General features: G+C 64.2%; 1 long non-coding RNA gene across 2 annotated transcripts; it reads left to right on the top strand.

The window, feature by feature from the left end:
* The first annotated feature begins 157 nt into the window (after window positions 1-157).
* Window positions 158-7,684, top strand: LOC147571784 (uncharacterized). Of its 2 annotated transcripts, XR_015246790.1 has the most exons (3): window positions 158-276; window positions 4,821-5,086; window positions 6,975-7,684. It is a non-coding gene; the product is annotated as an uncharacterized LOC147571784 (long non-coding RNA). The 2 variants fall into 2 exon arrangements; XR_015246789.1 differs by lacking the exon at window positions 6,975-7,684 and having other exon boundaries at window positions 4,821-5,939.
* The last annotated feature ends 13,863 nt before the right edge of the window (window positions 7,685-21,547 follow it).

Here is a 21,547-nt window from a genome sequence, read left to right as displayed (position 1 = left end):
CTTTATGCGGCTGGCGCGGCCGTGGGCGGCCCCTCGCCGAGCCCCCGCTCCCATTGGCCCCGGCGAGCCGCCCCGCCCCGCGCGCCCCGCCCCCCACGCCCGCCCGCGCTCCCGGCGCCGAGGGAGCACCCACCCCCTGCACGCGCCATCGGCCGGGGTGACTAATCCGCCGGCTGGCTCCCTGCGCCCCCTCCCCGGCTCATTCAGCCCGCGGGGCGAGGGAAGGTGGCCGGACCCGGCGACACGCCCCTGCCCGCGACCGGCGGGGAAGCGCAGGTGTGTGCCCCCAGGGGGCTCGGGGCGGGTCGGTTGCTGCCCCCACGCGCCCAAAGGTTAGGAGGAAGCCCCTCCCCCAGGGATTCAGGATCCGCTGCCCCCTCTCTGGTGTCGGTCCTTCCTAGGGGGGCGGGGTGGTGCTTGACTCCGCTCTCCCGGGGCCTCAGCGCCCCCACCCCTGCCTCGGCCCTGCCCGGGGTCGCGGGGTGTTGAGCCGCGGATGAGTCCCGGCAGCGACCCCGACAGACACCCAGACCCCCTCCTTTCCTGGAGCCCAAGGCTCCTAGCTTTCCTGGACGCGCTCCCAGGCGCCAGGGGTGAGTTCCCTGGTGTGGCCTCCAGCTCCTGCCTATCCGTTCCCTGGGGTGCTGTCGAGTCCGGGGCGGGGGGGGGGGGGGGGGGGGGGGGGGGCCTGGGCCTGGGCTGGTCCTGCATTCCACGTGGGAGGGTCGTGCACCCAGGCCTGGGCGCGGCCCGGGCCCCCGACAGTGGTGTGGATGTGTGACACCAGCGTGGCAATGGCTGGACTGGACCAACCGCTGCCCCCACTCCCACGCCTTTGGGGAGGCCCAAGACTTGTCCCTCTGGTGCCTCCGGGGGAAGTCTGGACGCCAATCCCTGCGGGGAGGCGGGAGGGGGGAGGGGGGGTTGTGAGGGCAGTGGAGGAGATGAAGGGGCACTGCTCCCTGAAGCCCCCAAGACACAGAGGGAACCTGGTCAGAAGCTCCAAGACTTCTGAGAGGAGGGAAGGGGTTAGGGGGAGGAGGGAAGGGAGCAGAAGAAGGAGGGGGGCAGAGGGAAGGAAGGAGGGGAAGGAAAGGAGGGAAGAGAGGAGAAGGAGGAGGGAAGGGAGGAGGGGGAGGAGGGAAGGGAGAAGGAAGAGGGGGAGGGAGGAGGGGGAAGGAAGGAAGGAAGAGAAGGAAGGAGGGGGAGGGGGAAGGAAGGAGGAGGAGGGGGAGGGAAGGAAGGAGGAGGAGGGGGAGGGAAGGAAGGAGGAGGAGGGGGAGGGAAGGAAGGAGGAGGCGGGGGTGCCGAAGGGGTGCCGGCAGCCTAGCAGTCAGGAGAGGCAGAGAGAAGTAAACACCATATAAGGAATGGGGCTCCGGAAGCTGAGATTCCCTCGGGAGGGAGGCCCCTTCTGCCTCCCTGGCAACAGTGGTGGGGGAGGGACACCCTTTCTGGGTTACCCCAGGATGGATGGTTCTGGGTCCCAGGCCCTGCGATGTTCTGCGGGCACAGGTAGCACACGTTGCTCACGGCCAGAGGCGCGCAGACACACGGCCGGTGAGTCAAGAGACCGCAGCCCCTTGCGGCCAGCTTCCCACCCTCCCTCAGACACAGGGCGCACACTGGCACATGCCCCCGCCCGCCCACCCCTCACACACCCCCATACCCACCACCACCCATCCCCCAGACACACTCATACCCCCCACTCGCCCCAGGCACACTCATAGCCCCACCCACCCCAGGCACACTCATAGCCCCCACTCGCCCCCCAGGCACACTCATAGCCCCACCCACCTCCCCACAGACACACTCATAGCCCCACCTGTCCCCTCATCTGACTCACACACTCTCTGGAATCCCCACTCCTGCCCCCCCAGCCCCTTCCCCCTGCTTTCCTGGAAGCCCTCCCCCCACCCCAGCCAATCTGTCTCCTTTCCCCTTCTGAGCTCCCACCCCTGGTTGGGGGTGGGGGGGGGGGATGTCTTTCTGGCAAAAGCCTGCCCCAAATCGCTCTCCTGGCATTTCTAATTAAAGGCGAGTGGGTGGGCAGAGAGGGAGGGTGGCGGGGCAGTGCGGAGTAGGGAGGGGAAGCCGGGCAGAGAAGCTGTGAGAACAGGAATCCCCGAGCTGCCCAGCCCTGGCGGCCCAGCCCTGCCGGCTGGGTTCCTGGGAGCGGCAGGAGGCCGCAGGCCTGTGTGTGGCCTTGTGTGAGGTGTCTGTGCGGTGGTGGGGAGTGTGGCCCGGCCCACACGTGTGGCTGGCTGGTCACCACGGGGGCCGCGTGTAGCCGGGAGTCTGTGTGTGTCTGGGGTGAGCCGGGGCTTGTGTCTCAGGGCCGTTGTCAGGGGGACACCTGATGAGCCAGCTGGGCAGAGGCCACACTCACACGTGTGTGCGCGCACGCCGCGTGTGCCCGTGGGAGTGCCAGAGAGCCAGCACCTGAATGGCCAGTGGCCCACAAAGAGCGCGCGTGGCCCCTGTGACACTCGGGCCCAGGTCTCCCGACCAGCTGGGTGGCCCCGGCCAGGCACAGCTCTCTGGGTCTCAGCCCCACAGTGACCTCCAGCCCCGGCTGCACCCCACAACACAGCAGCAGGGCTCCCGGGAGACGGGAGCTCAGCCAGGGCCCAGAGGGTGGGGGGCCAGGGGCTGGGCGAGCACCACCTCTGTCAGGGGGGCGGGGGTCTCTCGGTGCCCCCTCTGCCGCGGTCACACCGGCCTGCTGTGGGCGTGAGGAGGCACAGTCCAGGGAAGGGGGTGCTGGCGGGTCACGCGGAGACGGCCAGGGACCTGCAGGGAGGCTGCGCAGTGCTGGCCAGCACAGGTGACAGGCGACAGCCTCTGCTCGGAACACTTAATCGCCGCCCAATTATCGCCCCAGAAGCCCTCAGCAAACCCCCGCACTGGGGCCCTGGGCTCCATTCTTCGCTGCTGGCTCCCCGCTGCCGCGAGGGGGGTGGGATGGGGGGGTCTGCCCTGCCCTGCTCCGCGGTGCCCCTCTCCCCCTCAAGCAGGGGTGAAGGCACAGAGTGAGGGCCTCCAGCCCTGGGCCTCACCCGGAGCAGCACCGCTCAGGGCTGCGGGTTGGGGAGAGGGAGGGGGGAGGGGTAAGCTGCACAGGGAGGGAGGGAGGGCCTGGGGAACCCCACCCCCACCGCCGGACCCAAGGTGGCCAGCTGCTCCTTGAACCTACTTTAGAAGGAGGGCTCGGTGGGGCAGGGGGGTCTGCCCAACACTGGATCCAGGCGGCAACACCCCCCACCCCGCCCCCCATTCAGTCCCCTCTGGGGTCCGGTCTTCCACTGGGGCTCGAGGCTCCCAGACCCCGGGTGCTGGTCTGTGATGCTAAGATGCCTATTTCAAGGTGAGGTCTCCCTCCCAAAGTCACGGCCTCGGGGAGCCATATCCCCCACTGCACCCCAAGCAGAGCCTGTGGCCTCCGCTGGACCTGCCTTCCTCTGGCTGCTCTGTGACCCAGTCCTCTCCTCTAGGGACCCCTGAGTGCAGGTCCCCTGCCCCCCGCTGTGCTGGCCTGGCGGGTAATCCTCATCGAGGCGCCAGGCTGCCTGTGCCCCGGGGACTCACAGGCCTCAGGCTTTCCCGTGTTTGCACCGGGCCCTCCCAGCTGATCTCCTGGGGCCACAGCCCTTAACACCACTTAGCACCCAGGCTATGAGCACAGGCTCCTTTGGGACACTCCTGCGCCCGCTCTCACTCCAGCCGCCAGCTCTGTGGCCCCGTCCTTGTGCAGGAGAAAGGGGGGGCTGGGCTGCCTGGGGTCCCCTGGCCCTTCCCGCCCAGCCTTGGCCTGTGGTCCCTCCTGGCTCGCGTGGCCTCATTGCACTTGCCGCCACAGCCACAGCCGGTGGAGCCTGGAGGGAAGGGCGAGGCCCATCCTGGGTCCCCTGGGCCCTCTGGCGGCCCAGGGCCTCCATCATCTCCTCGGGAGGGGGCGCTCGGCCTCGCTGCCTCCTTGCTTCCGAGGCAGCACTGGGGCGGCTGCACAGGCCCCAGCGATGTGGGGCGGCATGGCGGGGGGAAGCAGCTGGAAGAAAGGCCTGGGGTCTGAGCCCAACACCTGGGCCCTGCCCTGCCCCTACCCAGCGGCCCTCCCCTGGGGGCCTGTTGCCCTGGAGCGGGGCGCAGGGAGCAGGGGCACAGAGGAGGCCTGGAGAGGCAGAGGCCGGGGGGGCCCCCGACACAACGTGTTAGAGGTGAGATTGGGCCAAGGTCAAAGAGGAAGAAAGGGTGGTGGGTGGAGGGGCAGAGAGCTGGGGGCGCCAGGATAGCGGAAGAGACAAGGGCTCCGTTTCACTTCTCAAGACTTTCTTGCCCTGTTTTCACGGAGGTTTCAAGAGGTGGGGGGACCTGCTAATGAGAGTGGGGGGGGTCCCTCAGGCACACCTGCCTGATGCACCTGCCACAGCCAGAGCAGCCTCCGAGAGAACCCGGGAGGCCAGGGCAGCTGGGGGCAGGGGTGTCGGGAGACCCCGCGGTGCAGGCACACGTCCTGTTGAGAGACTCGAGCTGGGGGGCTGAGCGCTGGCTTGGGGGGGGGGGGTTGCCCACGGGAGGCAGAGGTATGTGAGCGAGCACTCAGAGCCCAGGGAACATTTTCCTTCCGATCCTCCCCTTCCAAACTTCCTCTTCCCTGCGGTTTGGCAGGGTGTGTGTGCTGCGTCCTGTCCCTGGAACAGGCAGCCTGTTCATTCTGGGCCCCCACACACCAGACCCTCTCCCCCCTCCCTCCTTCCTGCCTCCTGCCTCGCGCCTCCCTCCCCATCCAGCCTCCAAGGAAAGTTTTGTATTTTTCCAAGATGCTGGCACCGAGGTGCCTCAGCCAGCCGCACCTCGGGTCCTGCAGGCATCCCCTCCGGGCCGGGAGGTCAGGCCCCAGAGCCCGAGGCCCGCCTCACCACCGCCCTCCAGAACGGGGAAGATGAGGCCCAGAGAGGGCCAGGGACTTGTCCGAGCTCCACAGCGAGGGAGGCAGAGCCAGGGCACCGTGGTGAGGGCGTGCGAGGACAGGCTGCAGGCTCCTGGAGGCGTCTGCGAGCTCAGTCTGCGCCCTGTGCAACCGCGGGTAAGTCCTCAGAAGTCCTCCCGGCCCTGCCCCTTCCTGGCATCAGTACTCTCCCCTGCAAAGAACCTTTGCCCTTCCAGCTATGGGGCGAGTCAGTAATCCATTCAGAACAGTTCCTGAGCCCGACAAGGGAGGTGCCAAGCAAGGTGGGGCCCAGGAGGTGCAGATTGCCCCTAAAATGGGGTGTTGTCACGACCCCCATAGGCCCCGGAGGACACGGGCTGCGTGTGGCCCGTGCAAACTGCAGGCACCCGTAGGTCATGACTCTGCCCTTCAAGGAGCAGCCCATGGCCTCCAGGGAGTCCGGCTGGCGCCCCACTGTGACCCACGACAGGACAGGAGTGAGGCCATTGTGGCATCGAGGGTGGGGGGTCCTCGGTGTCCCCATCCAGGAGGCAGGTGTGCGGGGCGGGAGCCCCGGACAGGGAGCTGGGCCCGGGACACGCTCCATGCACGCTTCCCACCGTGGGGCCACCCACGCGGTGTCTGGATCTAAAATGTCCCCTCGGCCCGGCAGGTGCCTCTGGCTGGGTCTGAGATTCCACGGGCCACCTGCCTCCTCACACCACTTCTCCTGGGGGCGCCATGTGGCTTCCTGCGCATCACTCAACCCCTCTGGCCCCAGCGGTGTCCTTGTCACACAACAGGCAGACTGTACTAAACGGTGGCCGAGGTTCTCGGGCGGCTCGGAGGCTGACGGCAATAGTGGGTGGAAGGGAGGGGGCTGGACCTGTGGCCAGTCTGTCCCCTCCACCGGAGTGCCCCATCCAGCCGAGCGCACATCACCCCCGGTTCAAATGACAGAGGCCTCTCGGGTTTTAAAACCTAAGCATAAAAACTCATCATGGTTTTACCTGTTTTCTACTTCTGAGCCCACTGTCACCACCTCCAGGAAGTCTTCCCGGCCTCTTAGCGCTGTGTTAATGGAGTCTTTTGTGACCTTGCCCCGCCTTGTTCATGCCCACCTCAGAGCCCCCGAGCACAATGTCGTCCTCGAGGTGTGTCAGTTGAATGTGTGTGTGTGCGTGTGTGTGCGCGTGCACATTAGTGTGCGGCGTGTAAGTGTGTATGTGTGTGCGACTGCACCTTCCTGGTCTTCTGTCCAACGAACCCATGTTCTTGCTCGCTGACTGCATCAGGCTCTCAGCTTGCTCTGGGGACATGGGTGGACGAGACCCACCTGGGTCCCACCCTGAGGAGACTCCAGTCAAGTTCCCCAGCACCCCAGATGTTTTGGGGCCAGCAGCCCAGAGGCGCCCTGAAGGGTGGGGAGAGCCGGAGGGTGAGCAGAGGTGGGCCGGGTACAGGTGCGCCGGCAGGGCAGGGGGGAGCAGGGGGCCCTGCTGGATTCTGTCCCTCTCCAGGGGCAGAGCTGGAGGGGAGCGGCACTAGACGGGCCGTGGGTGAAGGTGGGGACCAAGGCCGCCGACCTGAGTCTGTGGCCCTCAGGGGGGACGTTAGGCCGAGCAGGGGCAGGTGCTGGAGAGCCAAGCTATGGGTGGGCAGGGCCTGTTTGAGGGCTGTTAGGAGGGTCTCAGGGATGGGGAGAGCCAGGGGCCCGGTGTCCTGGCAGTCCGGAGTGGAAGCCCTGTGGGGACTCGGCAGGAGCAGCTGGGGGCCCAGCTGTGGGGGTTGGAGCCCGCGGCCGCCCCCTCCTCTCTGCCCTACTGGGCCCCCAGCCAGGCTGTGCCTCCCGCGCCGCCCCCGTGGACGCCCAGGGGACTCAGACCGGATCATGCGGCAGGAGTCCCGAGCGTGGCCGGCCCAGCCAGGATGGGGGGTGTGCTGCCAGCTGGCCCTGGCCAGATGCCCCCGGAGCTGGGGGTTCAGGACGGCCAGGGAGGGGGTGGTGGCCAACTTTCCTGCCGTTCCCTGCGTCTCCATTTAGATCTCTCCCCAGCACAGAGCGCCGGCCTCCAAGCACACTTCCGGAGCCATAGAAGGAGACGGGCTGAGAATAGCTCAGCGTGACGCAGCGAGGAGCTTCCCCACGCAGGCAGGCTCCGCGCCACAGAGGGGCCGCCCTGGAGGGACCCCTGCCCGGCGCCACCCCCCTGCCGGAAACGGGGCAGTGGCTTGGGGTCCCCTTCTGCCTTCTGTCTGCGAGCCACTCCATCTTCTTCCTCGCGGCTGGGGCCTGGGCCCCTGCCCTTCACAGCTGTCACCTCCGCCCGGGCACACCTTGTCCAGGTGAGGCCTCTCTCCGGGGGTCCTGACCTGGATGTCCCCCAGCAGCCGGCCTGGCCACCCTGCTCGGCTGTAGGCCCCACTGCTGCCCCACGCCGGCGCCTTCCCCCGTTCCCGCTTCGTGGGCGTGGGCCCCTCCCCGTCTGCTGCAGGCCTGTGGGGTGCCAGGCGTGGGCCGTGCTGATCCTTGGCCTTCGGGGGCCCAGTGTCTGCCGGGCCAAAGCCTCCTGGGCTCCCAGATGTCAACTTGTGTCCCCAGCTGCGAGGGGCTGCCGCACAGGGGTGCCTCGACGGCACCTGTCTCTCGGCCCCAGGCCGTGCTCTGCCGTAGCTGTCTTGCAGCTCCTACTAACTTTGAGCAAAAGTCCCTTATTTCCATCTGGCTGTGGCCCCCACCAATTATGTGGCCGGCCCCACCCGCCATCCTGGGGTTGGGGGTCCACTGTTCTGTAATCTCTCTGGAAAGATGGTCGGCAAAGATCACGTGGGAGAAGGGGACCCACGCCGCACGCTGAGCGTCTCACGAAGACTTGGGATGGCTGGCGGTGTGGGGTGGGGCCCCGGGGACCCTGCCGGGGAGCCAGCGGCCCCCTTATTACTGTCGTGCCCATCTGTCACTGTGCAGGTGGACTGAGCAACCCCAGATGCCCTCTGAGCCTCGGCCTCCTTAGCGGATGGGGGTGTCACTCTGCTCATGGTGGTGACCGACCCCAAGGTGGGTCAGGACACCTGGCCGGCACGTCTGGTTCACAACCCACAGCCCTGATCTACGTTCTTGGTCTTAAGCTCCATGTCCGGGACAGGTGCCTGAGCGGGGGGGGGGGGGGGGGGGGGGGGGTTGGGAAGGGTGGCAGCAACCTCTGGAGCCACCCCTAGGGTCGGGGGGATGCTGTACAGAGGGGCTGGGGGGAGGGGGGGCTCTGAGGTGGGAGATGACCCCTCTAACGTCTGCGGGCACCATGCCCCCTCCTGGCTTCGGGCCACCTGTCTGTTCGCTGCAGGCCACTGTGGACTGCGGAGCTTGACTGGGAAGGCCGGGTGGGGCCAGCGGGCTTCTCCCACCCTTGCCGGACAGGACCCGGCCTCTGTCCCTTCCTTCCTCTCCCTGGCCGAGCTCCAGGCTGCCGTCCAGTGTCCCGGGAGTCAGGAAACGTCCAAGGTTGCTGAGAAACTGGTGCACAGCACAGACCACGATGGATGTCCACACCCCCAACCGCTGCCCGAGTCTCTTCCCCTTCATGGGTTCGTTTAGATCTCTCCCCAGCACAGAGCGCCGGCCCGCAGGCACACTTGCGGAGCCCTGGCCAGAGTGGGGGTGTTGGAAGGGCAACATTTCAGAGGGGGGGGGGGGGGCCGGCCCCTAAGACAAGGGCCAGGGCGCGGAGGGCAAGCTGCCTGCGGGCTCAGGCTGGGTTGGGCCACAGAGTGAGGAAGGGGCGGAGCCAGCCATCGGGGGCGGGGTCAGCGCCCCCTGAAAACCGCCCTGTGGGCAGGGGTCCCCCTGGGAGGTGCTGTGCTTGTCCCTTACCTGGGGGTGGGGAGGCTCTGGGGCCTTGAGTGGAGGCAGGGCGGGTTCCAGGGTCTTCCCACGCAGCCCACTCTCCCAGCCCCACGGCCGCCCCTGCCGTCTGCTCCGTCCTCCTCTGTCCCTGACCAGGCTGCCTGCATCCAAGGCCCATCCAAGTCCTGGGCGCCACCTGCCGGCTGCGTGCCTGCCTAGCACGCTCTCTCGCCTCCCCTCCTCCCCTCCTCCCCTCTCCCCACCATGACCTCTCCCTCTGCTGCGCTCCAGTTTCCCCGGCTGCAGGCCTGATGCCTACTGGCCTGACCCCTCAGACCTCCCTGCAGAGGGCAGTCACCGTTACCACTTCCCTCGGTCCACCCCAGAAGGAGACCAGGCCCTCCCTGTGGGGGCTGGGGCTGGGGCTGGCGCCAAACCACTAGGCGAGAGAAGGAGGAGGCCAGGAGGAGGGCCCTGGCTGTGGCCCTGGGGGCTGTTGTCTGACCCCCAACCCTGGAGGTCAGGGTGAGAATGGAGGGCCCCTTGGGGATGCCCCCCGCCTACCATAGCTTCAGCTCACCGCACCCACACCCATAAACGTGCTCGCTCTGAGCTGGGAAACGGGGGCCCTTCTGCCCGGCAGGCCCCCAGATCCACTCCTGCAAGGGCCCGGAACACCCCCCTCCCTACTTTACTGCCAAAACCTCCGCTGACGCCACAGCCTCCAGGGCCTGCTCTTTTGGCCTCCTCCTGCCCAGGGGTGATGGTGGGGCACACTGAGGTCATGGGAGGTATAAACCAGGCCCTTGCCCCACCTCCACTGAGGGATATTCACCCACTGACCCCAGAACCCTCGGGCTATCCCCAGGGCCCTGTGGGTCCCCCACAGGTGGGGCTTGGAGTCTGGGCTCCTTTAGACCTGGTCTGGGCAGGGTCTGGGAATCCCGGGAACCTAGGGACACCCCCGGACACTGGCCTCAGCCATGGGAAGTCAGATTTCTGTGCCTGAGGCAGACAGAATGACACTGGGGACCAGGCAGACAAGGGGTTCCCCTCCCTAGGCGCCACCCAGCCCACCGGCCCCAGCCCACGGACCCCACCCAGGCCAGAGACAGCCGAGGTGGGCCCATCACCGGAGCAGAGGCCTCAAGTTAGGGATTCGTGGCACACGGCCCCGTTTCCATAGCAGGAGCTGCTCGGGGAGCCGCCAGTCCCCTGCACGCCCCAGCTGGAAACAAGCCCTCGATTTATAGCCTAAGCGCCACACAATGAAACCACGTTCCCTGAACCGAGTGGATGCTGCCTTTTTCCCCATAAAAATAAAATCTCGTGACAGGAGCCCACAAGGGCCTCAGTGTCAAGTTGAGAGTGAGCCCCGAGAGGCGGGAGGAGGCGTCTGGAGGGCCGTCCCATAGACCTGCAGGCTCAGACTGCCTGTGCTAGGAACAGTGTGGCCATGACCCGATCCCACCCTCAGTAAGAGGCGCTCCCACAAGACCCACTGCCACTGGGGAGAGGCCCAGGGCCGTGCCACAGCCTCCCTGGAGGACAAACGTAAGAGAATGAGAGTGACTTCCCCTGCCAGCCCACATCTGGGGCAGGAGGTTGGGCGGCAGGCAGTTAAACCTGTGGACGGCTGTCTAAGCCGGTCCTGGAAAAAGTTCTCAATCCACTCAGAGCCTGGTACCACCATTATCACCCCTATCGTCACCCATGGCCTTCACCTGGCCAACGTCTTCATCACTCACACCAAAACCAAGTGCCGGTTATCAGTACCACCGTCACCAATTCCAGCACTGACACCAACAACGTCATCTCCTCCTTCACCACATCACCCTGGACACCACAATGATTACCATCATCACCATCACCACCACCATCATCATAATCACTATTATCACCATCACCATCACCATATCACCATCACTATTATCACCATCAACACCATTACCATCATCATCTCCATCACTACCATCACCACCATCACCATCATCACCATCACCACCATCGTCGTCACCACCATCACCATAATCACCACCATCACTATTATCACCATCAACACCATTACCATCACCACCATCGTCATCATCACTATTATCACCATCACCACCATCACCATCACCATAATCACCATCATCATCACTATTATCACCATCAACACCGTTACCATCGTCATCATCTCCATCACTACCATCACCATCACCATCACCACCATTGTCATCACCACCATCACCATAGTCACCATCACTATTATCACCATCAACACCATTACCATCATCATCTCCATCACTACCATCACCATCATCACCATCACCATCACCACCATTGTCATCACCACCATCACCATAATCACCATAGTCACCATCACCACCATCACCATCACCATAATCACCATCATCATCACTATTATCACCATCAACACCATTACCATCACCACCATCGTCATCATCTCCATCACCACCAGCATCACCATCACCAGCATCATCATCATCATATTCCCATCCCCATCTCCACTGTCATCATCCCATCAAAAGCATCATCCTTAATACCTTCAACACCACTATCATTATCACTATCATCACTACACTAGCAACCTCATCATGATCACTAATAACCCTTCCGTATTGTGGTCACATCCTTTTTTTCCCTCCCTGGCCACATCCTTCTCATCATGATGATGTGATCATCACCACCATTCTATGGTCACCTTTCCCATCATTACGGTCAATAACACCATCCTTGTTGGTGATGTCTTTATTATAACCATCAACACCATCATCACCACTTTCATCATCAATACTCTCGATCCCCAACAGCCCATCCCCATTTTGACCACCCTTATCGTCTGTACAACCACGAACACCACAATCACAGTTAATCCTCCTCCCACCCTTCTCCATGTTTCCCTCTACCACCTGACCTTCCATTCTTCCATCTAGCAAGACCTTCCCCACCCAGTTTCTGCCCAGCCATCTGTTCAAGCTTTGGAGTCTAAGGATGGGTGTGATCAAACCACAGCCCTCAGAGAGTCGAATGTAGGCAGACCTCTGAGGCACAGCCCACGAAGTGTTCTAAAAGTGTGCATCAGGGCTCCAGGGACCGGCAGAGGAACCACTGGTCTTCTGGTGTCCTAGGGACAGGTCCCAGAGCAGCTACTAAAGAGTGGGCGGATGGTGAGTGTGGCCGAGCATGGGCAGCTACGTGAGCCTGCGAGTGTCTGTCCTGCTGAGCCTTCCCCTCCATCCAGACAAGGGTCAAGAGGCTCTGAAGGGAGCCCCGGACCTTGCAGGGTTGAGGTTCGCAGGGCAAGAGCTAATTTGCCCCGTCCTCAGTCGCAGGCACAGATTCACCTTCGTGTTCAGCGAATCTTCATTGGTGATTTGCTTTGGCCACACGGGGGAGTGCAGGAGTGACTCATCATATCTGCCCTGGAGGCGTTTGGGCTCATTCACGGGGGGCTCTCACTCAGGGTGGGGGTGCTGAGGGCTGTGGAGGTCCAGGGGTTCAGATGGCTCAGCTCCGGGGAGGGCACACATCCAAGAAGAGGGATCTCCGGGAGGCCAGGCTGGGTAGAGACCACCCCAGCCACCTCACAGGGAGGACTGGGTCTGGCAGGTGCCCCAAGGCAGGCAGAGCCCCCATCAGCCCGAGCAGCCTCTGCCTGGCCTGACGGCGCCCCCACAGTGCGACTCTGCTCCGCCAGGCCAGCTCCAGCACCCAGAATTGTGGGCCCCGCCCATGCTGGCATAGTGCTCCCCACGCAGGGAGGCTGCCAGCACAGAGGAGTGCCCTGGGGGTGGTCATCTGCTGAATCACCGCGGCACAGAGATGTCACCGAGCCCTGGCACCCAGCTGCAGTCTGGGCTGCGGGGCGAAACCCCTGCCTCCGCCAACCCGTGTACGCTCTCTCTCTCTCTCTCTCTCTCTCTCCCTCTCTGAGCTCCTCCCCAGAGAGGCCTGGCCCAGCACCAGCAGGAAAAGGAGGCTGAACCGGGGTCTTCAAGCATGTTGGCCAAGTTTTTTCCTTCTCACCTGCCCCCTGCTCCCCTCCGTGTGAGGGGGCGTTCAGCCAAGCCCTGGGCAGAACAAATTTGACCATGTGCCCAGCTGTGAGTTGTCCCCCAACAGCACTTCAAAGGCAAGGCCCTCCCATCATCCATGGGCTTGGACTCCAAGGGCTAGCCTCTTGCAATGGCTGAGGGTGGCCATGACCCCCAGTCAGCTCCCTAGAAGCAAGGCCTAGCGTGAAGACGTCCGCTCCAGTGGTTCGCTGAGGGGGGCTCTCAGGAGAGGCAGGACGGGGGGCAGCGCTGAGGAAGGGCTGTACTCAGCTGAAGACCAGCTCCGGCGACCCCACTGGCTCTCCAGAGGCTGAGCCTGGCTCTCTGGGGCCCTGGGGCTCCCTGGGGCCAGCCGCCCCCCTGTCATCCTATGCCAGTCGGTGACCTCCATCTGCCCAGCGGCGGTCCCTCACTGACAAGGGCTGTTCTCCAGAGGAAGGAGCCCTGCGAATTGTTCCCGGCCAGTGTTCACAGCAGCCAGGGGTGCCACCCGAGCGAAGGGGTCCGGGGGTGCCCACGGGACGGGGCGTGTTAGGGATGCTTGCTATCCATGAGCTGCCCGGAGCAATCACCGTATCCTCGTCGAAGGAGCAGGAACTTGGAGGCCCTGGGCTCCCTCGGGGCTCTGCTCGGGGGCCCCCCCGGAAGCTGGCTACCTGCGTCATTTGAGGGAGGGACCCAGGACACATCTGGCCCTCAGTTGCCATGTGGCTGCTGGCAGGGGGCCTCAGCTCCTCACTGGTTGTCAGTCAGGCTGCAGGCACGCCGCCCGTGGGGGTGGGGGCAGGGGCAGGGGAGGGAGGAGAAGAGAGCACTTCAGAAGGGATCTGGGCCTCCTCCTCCGTGCGGGCTCCACCCCGTCCTATCTGATGGCCCCACGCCCTCCTGGACACTGGCTCTTTGCCCTCATAGGGCCTTTTTGCCTTCCGAGAGTCCCCTCTGGGAAGCTTTCTCGGGCTCTTTCGCAGCCCCGCAGCCCCGGGGCTCAGCCCGCGTCTATCTACAGGCCCCTCCAGGTGGGAGCTGTGTCCAGACGAGCCCAGGGCCCGGCAAGATGCTGCTGAGACAGGAGAGTTCCCCGGCCCCTCGGGAGGCCCCCGGCTGGCTCTCTAGCCTCACTCCCACCCCGGGACCTACAGCCTTCTGACTTCTGCTGCCACAGGCCAGCTGGTGCCCGGACAGGTGGCCCCTGGACCCTAAAGACTCGTGGCCATTGGGGGTGGAGTCTGGCACAGAGGGGTCTCAGCTCCGGTCCCTGCGGGCCCCTGCTCACCGTGCAACCTGGACCTGATCCATTGTGCAGGGAAGCACAGCCCTGGCCACTCCCCCAGGAGCCAACGGGAGCGGCTGGGGTGTGGACTCGTGGGGAGCCCGAGCCCCCTGTCACCCAGAGGGCCTGGAACCACACTCCAGGCTGGAGCCGTGACAGGGGCAGTGCTCTGGCAGGGGACAGCACTGAGTCCACACCGGGGAGGACGCAGGAGGCCAGCACGGGCTCGTGGCTTCTCTAGGCGAAGAGTGAAACACACACAGGGCTCCAGGCTCCCGGATCTTGTCTTTCTCAAGAGCTGAGAGAGTACAGAGGCCAAGGGAAGGCTCAGGGTGTCACCAGGGTCAGGGTTGTGCCTGGGTTTGGAGCCTAGTCAGGAGTGCGGGCTGGATGTGACCCTGCTGTCCTTGCTGTCAGGAGGAAGTCTCATCGGGCACCCGTGCTCCCCGTGGGTCTTGATTGGTCCATACCTGTCCATATTCTGCGGGACCTCAGGTGTGCCTTCCTCCTCTGCAGTTGTGACTTCCGTTTATTTCTTCCGACATTTTTGGAGCACATGGCTGCCCTGTGGTGGGCACAGAGTTGCCCAGCGGGATCGGCCTGCCGAAGTCCTGAGGAGCTGTGGGACCACATGGGGGTCCGTGCTTGGGCGCTGGGGTCTCCCTGGGGTGGGGAGGTGGCCGGGGGGGGGGGTATTGGAGGGCGCAGTGTTGTGGGCAGTGACAGGGACCCGGCTGACCGTGGGCGGTGGACAGTGGAGGCAGAAGAGGAGAGGAGGCCACCAAAGGGATGGGAGGAGAGGAGGGTATTGGCCCAGAAAACGAGGGGCCCCTTGGAGGCCGGGCGGGAGGCCTGGCCTTCACCCCATCCCTCGGCCACCCAGACAGACACGCGCCCACCCAGGCCGGGCTCAGCAGACGCCCGACTGCGGGCTGACTGGCACCCTCGCACTGCTGCGGCCCAGGTTGTGGGTTGGAGTCGCCCGCACTCCCTCCTGCGTCCAGCAGAGGGCGCTGCGCAGACCAGGAGAAAGAACAAAGAAAGCCCCTGGTCTGCGAGGGCCCTGTGGGGGTGCCCCCCGCTCACACGTCCCCTGGGCCCGGGGTTGGGGAATTTTCCTGGGGCTGGAGAGGGTGTGACAGAGGGGCGACAGTCACGCCTTACAGCCTAGTCTCAGCCTGGGGGCCGTGGGAGGAGCCCAAGAATCGCACAGAAGCCCCACCTGCCCACCCACCCTGCTGTGCCTCCGGCTAGGCCCCGTCCCACTGAAGCCGGCCACGGCCAGAAGGTGGGGCTCGGTCCCGGAGCCCAGTTCCAGGACGGCTGGCTGACGCAGAGGGCTATGGCCAAGTCCCCACGGGTCAGGGTCGCCAGCCTGTCCTCTGGGACAATGCCTTCCCGCCCACGGCCCAGAGAGGCGGGCACACTGGCTGGCTGGGCAGCGCAAGGGGGGAGGTCAGTGGCCCCGGGGCGCCTGGGGAACCTCCGTGAAACCGGGCAGTTGTGGGGACAACCCACACATGCAGCCCCCTGGACTGGCCTTCTCCACCTCCAAAGGCCCATGTGCCCGGAAGGTCTGGTTGGGACCAGAGAGGTGGCAGGGAGCGGTCACTGCTCAGGGGGCACCGAAGCCCAGAGCCATGAACTCCCTCCGGACCAGGCCTTGGTCTCCGCACACGCGCCGGGGGTGGGCAGAGCAGGACTTCCCGAGCTCCCCCGTGTCGCAGGGAGTCTGGAGATGTCTGGCTTCCTCCCGCGCTGAGAGGGCTGCTGACCCGGAGTCCTTGGGCCAGTCCAGCGGGGCGAGCCTCTGCCCCCCCCCCCCGTTCCCGAAGGGCTTGGGGGGAAGCCGCTGCCACGGAGGGGGTGTGAGGCTGTGTCCGTGCGCCGGAGGGACGTGGTGGCACGAAGCTGGGGAAGAAGGGGCAAAGGCGGGTGGCGAGGCCGCAGGACAGGGCGTCACACAGCGCGGCATCCCACCCAGAGCCGAGCCTCCAGCGTGGGGGCCACGCCCTCTGCACGGCCCCACCTCCCTCCTCATCGCCCCCCACCCCCCACCCCGCCCCTCCTTCCCCCTCCATCCCTGTGCTGGTCCCATGCGGTCCAGAGGGACAGAAAAGGCCCACCAGCAGTCACTCACCACCGGCAGTGGCTGGCTCCCCACCCCCGCCACCGGGCACCTCCTGGGGCCTCCTCCTCAGGGGAGGCCTCTGTGGGTCTGAGGGACGCGCGCGTGGAGCAGCCACACTGTGGAGCCCCGGCGGCAGTGGGCGCAGGGGAAGAGCCCCTGGGCCTGGGCCTGGGGAGCCCCGCTGAGCGAGGTGGCAGGTGTGGTCCAGCCTGGAGGCTCTGGGCGGTGGTGCCTTCGGGAAGGCGCTTCCCTGAGCGAACGCAGCGCACACAGGTAGGGAAGGTGGGATCGGGGCCCTGCACCCCTCCTCCCCTGCCCCATCTCCTGGTTCTCCCCTTTGTCCTGGAGCATCTCAGAGCCCACCCCAGACCCCGCGCACCACAGCCTTTTAGCTGCAAATCCTTCGTTATGCATCAGTGAAACAAAGCCTTTTGGAAGTATAAACAAACATTACTTGTTACTCCAAAAAATTTGCTCAGCAGCGCCTGGGTGGCTCAGTCGTGAGCGTCGGACTCTTGATTTGGCTCAGGTCATGATCCCTGGACCGTGGGGCTCCGCGCTAACAGCACAGAGCCTGCTTGGGATTCTCCCTGTCCCCCTCTCTCTCCGTCCCTCCCCCGCTTGCTCTCTCTCTCAGAAGAAATAACCGTTTTAAAAAATGTGCACAGTCCCTGCTCGGGTCCAAGGCCTGACCATGTTCGCTTTTTCCCAGGTGACTAGAGGATACTTTTTTTTACAGTTGGTTTTTCCAACCAAGAGGGAACAAGGTCTGTATTGCATGGGTTGATTCCTGGTGGGCCACCCTTGTTCTGGGGCCCTTGAGGGTCAGCCAGGAGAGGAGCCCCTCTGTGCCGGCCTGGTGAGACAGACGCCTACACCAGGAAACCGGTCCCCAGCAGGTGCACCATAGTGGGTGAGGCCTCCGAGGAGGGACCTTAATGGACTCAGAGGGAGCTTTCCAGGTTGAGGGGAAAGCATGTGCAAAGGCCCTGAGGCAGGGACAAGCTTGCCATTTTTGAGAAGCAGAAGGAAGGAGCCCTGGGAGGAGGGGAGGCATTGAGTATCCTGAAAAGAAGTGGAGGTACAGCCGCAAGGTCCAGCCGTGAAGGGCCTGTGGCCTGGGGGCCGTGGGGACTTATTCCAGGTCAGATGAGGATGTGCTCTAGCCTCTGTGGGAGAAGGGTGGGGGGGCCGGGGCTGGGGAGGGTTGCAGGGCTGTGGTCCAGGTTGACTGCCCCCTTCTTGTCTCTATGGGTTAGAGGTCCTAGAGGGGGAGGACAGCCCCTGTCCCCCAGGCTGCCTGTCACCTGAGGCTGATCGTCCCTGCGGCTTGGAAAACAGTTCAGAAAGACCACGCGGCTGGTCAGAGCAGGAGCACAGCTCTGGTGGCCGCCACACCCCCTCCCGGCCACGCCCACACCCTCGCCCTGCCCCCCTGGTAGACCTTCAGGGATGAGGCCAGCTGCCTCTGGTCTGGAGGGACCACCAGGCCAGGCCAGGTCGCTGAGGCACTGCCGAACCTTAGCCTCCTTGGGGCCTCCTTGGGGCCAGCATGACCTCACGAGCTCCTGCCTGTGATCCTGCCCGTGACCCTTGCTGGGTCCCCATGTCCACTTTCGGGTCACTGAGAAGAGGCAAGGAAGGAGGCGCACCCCTGAGCCCCTGTGTCCCCCGCCCCCGCGGCCTGCACCAGGCTGGCACCGTCTGGCCCTCTTGGCTGCCCCCACTGGGGGTGGTCCTGGGGGGCAGGGCCTAGCAGGAGGGGCGGGGCTGGGCAGAGGGGCGGGGAGCACGAAGGCACCGGGCATTGGGCGGCAAGTGCCGTTGGTGGCAGAGCAGGGGCCACGGGAGGTGACAACCAGGGAGGGGTGGGACTGGAATTTGCAGTCCCAAGTCACCCTGGCTGAGGGCTCCCCCCCCCCCCCAGTGACAGCATTCACCGGTACGCTGCCCCTGTGGGTGCCCGCTGTCCCCTCTAAGGGGTCCAGGTATGTCTGCGGTTGGGCGCCAGACCCATCCCCCCTGCCTGCCACGTGAGTGCCGTGTGATGGCGCCTGAACTGCAGGACCTCACAGCTGGACGCAGGCGGGACCCAGGGAGCCCATCCTCTGTGGCCACAACCAGTGGCCAGGCGGGTGGCTGAGGGCAGGGCAGACAACGAGCGGGCGCGGGCGGCCGCGGGGAGGCGGGAGTCCCCTGAGCACCTTCTGTGCACCGGGCACTGTTTCAAGCCCCGAAGCACACACGACGGTAAAATCCCACCTCTGTGCATTTTCTGCCGGGTTTCCGCCTACTCCTGGGCTCCTCCCTGGGGTGTGCTCCCCGGGCCCAGCCCCTCCTCCTCCTCTCTGTGTGGGCTGCTCTGGGTGGGGGGGGGGCACTGAGGTGGGGGCGGGCACTGGGCCAGGCTATAAGGAGGAGCAGAGAGACACCAGCAGTCTACAAGGTCCCTTGGGCCCAGGAGTCCTGTTTGCTCACTGTCTTGGCCTTGAGGTCCCCACCACTAAGTGGCGTGGGCCTCAAATAAGGCAAAGAAGATTGTGACCGGTGACCACACGGCCTGGCTGCATAGCCCAGCAGCTTGTGCTGAAGAGTTCACACCGGGGCAGAGGGCAGGCAGGGCAGGGTCCTGCTCGGTCCCTCACCCTGAGAGCACAATTTGGCTGGTAGACTCAGGGTGGGCAGAGACCAACCCCTCACTCCTGAAACATGCACTGTCCCCGGCAGTGGGGAGGTCCCCGAGAGTGGGCGTGGTCCCCAGGAGAAGGCAGGTCCCCAGGAGTGGGCGTGGTCCTGTCCCCGGGAGTGGGTGAGGTACCCTAGAGTGGGTGAGGTCCCCAGGAGTGGGCGTGGTCCCCGGGAGTGGGTGAGGTCCCCCAGAATGGGCGTGGTCCTCTGAGTGGGCGTGGCCTCCCGGAGTGGGCGTGGTCCCCAGGAGAGGGCCTGTCCCCAGGAGTGGGCCGGGCCGGGGTGTCCCCGGGCCGGGGGCAGGCCAGGGTGTCTGTGGGGGTGAAGAAAGAGACAGGAAGCTGCCTCGGAGCACCAATGGCCCCAGTGTCAGGAGTCCAACAGCCTAGGACACGGGGCATGAGAGTGTGCTTCTGGAAGCTGCTGCCAAGCATGGATAAGGAGGTGGTGTCTCCCTGCTTGAGTCCCTCCACAGATGTTCCCCTTGTCCTCTATTGTCTGGCCTGGGAGAGCCCCCTGCCTCTGCCCATGCTGCACCCCCACCTAGACTGCCCATCCCTCCTTGCCGCTGGCTCGTGGCCCCTTCCAGAGAGCCCTCAATGATGCCGCCCCTGCACATCACACGTGCCAGGTCCTAAGGCTCTTGAATGTTCTGGAATTGGCTGGTGACATATTTGTCACCCCCTTCAGATCATGGCCCCTCAAGTGCCCCGGTGCCCAGGAATGGCACAAGGCGGACACAAATCCCCCGAGGAGGATGGGATGAACCGGCACGGGGCTGAGGGGACCAGAGAACCAGGTCAAGGGGGCAGCAGACACCCCAAGAGAGGCCCCATGCTGACTGCCCCCAGTTTCATGGGGTGACTCTGGATGGTAGAGTGAGGGCACCTCCCAGGGTGGCATCGTGAGCCCCCACCCACCAGCACTTCTGCACCAGGAAGTCTCAGTGCCCATCGGACGAGGCTGGAGCATAGGCCTGGCACCTCTGTTTGGAATGGGGCACACTCGACCTGCCCACTCTGGTCCCACCACGTCCCCTCTGCCCACATTGCCGTGGTCACCTGGACGCCGTGGCTGCTGATGGATGCTTCCATTTACCGTCTGGGCCTGGGGACCAAGGGCAGCTGATTCAGGGAGTGGGGCCAGGTCAAGTCCCTCATTGTGGCTTGGCATGCAAATGCCAGAAATTTCTGGGCTGTCTGAGGAGGTGAACAGCTCTATGGGAAGAAGTGGGGTGATGACTGGCTGTGTGGATTTGCTACTAAAAGACCCGCACCCACCACCCCAAGGCTCCAGAGCCTTTTCTCCATCTCTCAGATTTTCTGGGCCATGATCTCTTGGTGGCCCAGGAGACTTTCAAGGGCAGTGGGCCAGCCATGGACATGACTTAGGATTTTGAAGGGCTGCCCCTGCTCCCAGTGGGTGCCCAGATGAGAGGACACAGGGCACCCGGCTCCTCTGGGCCTTAGGCCCCCCACCTGTAAAGGGGTGAGAATACTTTCATTCACTGGATGCAGCAAGATAGGGTGTGCCAGGGCCCAGCACATCCTGGTCCCCACAGGGAGCAGAGGAGAAGTCTAAGTGGAGGACATTCAAGAAGGTTCTGCACAGTCTGAGAAGAAGCCCAGCATCTCAGCTGGGCTGATCTGTAGCCTGACAGCAATTTGCCCTTTCTCTCTGGGCCTCTGCTCCCATCTCTGAGGTAGGAACACCTACGAGGGGATTGTGAATGCAGGAGGTGATCGACAGGGAACACACTGTGGACTCTTGTTCTAAGTATGGGAAAGGCATGGGCCCAGTTGTTCCCAAGAGTAAAGGAGACCTAATGCAGTTAAGCTCTAGGAGTGAACAAAATCACAGCAGGCTGCTCAGTGAAGGAGGGACTGACAGATGGAGGGATGGATGGACGGATGGGTAGGTGGGTGGGTAGGTGGGTGAGTGAATGAGTTAATGCATAGGTGGTTGGCTGGGTAAGAGGCTAGATAAGTGAATAGAAGGGTGAGTAGATGATTAGGTGGATGGATGGGGGGTTCATGGATGAGTGAATGAACGACTGGAGTGAATGAATGAGAGAATGATTGTTTGCTGAGCCCAGGTGAGTGCCAGCTCTGTGGTGGACATGCTCCCACATGTTATTTCACTTGGCCTCCCAGCTGTCCTGGAGGAAGACAGGTCTCAGGTCCGGGGTCACATATGTGGCAGGGGTAAGACTGAGACCCAGGTCTCTTGGCCGCACAAAGAGATTTATCAGGTCAAGGCCTCAAAACACCCAGGCACAAACCCGAGAAAGCAGGGCAAGACCGAGGTCCTGTCTGTGGGCGCCATGTCGCTGGACAGCCTGGTCCTCACTCCTGGCTGACACCTCTTCCAGAAGGCTGCCTCTGACCCTCTTAGGCCCATGGCAAACGCGGTGAGAGCCACGGCCTCCCTCCTTGACTGTCTCCCCCTGGCCGGGAGCCCTGTGCCACAGGGGCCTGCCGGCACGCACAGCAGAGTCCCCAGGCTCTGTGCTCCCCGGGCTCCGAACATGTGAGGAAAGGGACAGAGGAGGGATGTGGGGGTGGGCGGAGGCAGGCAGGCCCGGGCGGCTTCCCAGAGTAGGGACAGAAAACGTGAATACTAA

This window comes from Puma concolor, chromosome F2 (genome assembly GCF_028749965.1).
Source record: "Puma concolor isolate L17-30 chromosome F2, mPumCon1.1.hap2, whole genome shotgun sequence".
NCBI classification, from domain to species: Eukaryota; Metazoa; Chordata; class Mammalia; order Carnivora; family Felidae; genus Puma; species Puma concolor.
Note: the sequence above shows the minus strand (reverse complement) of the source record. Positions and strands in the feature narration are given on the sequence as shown.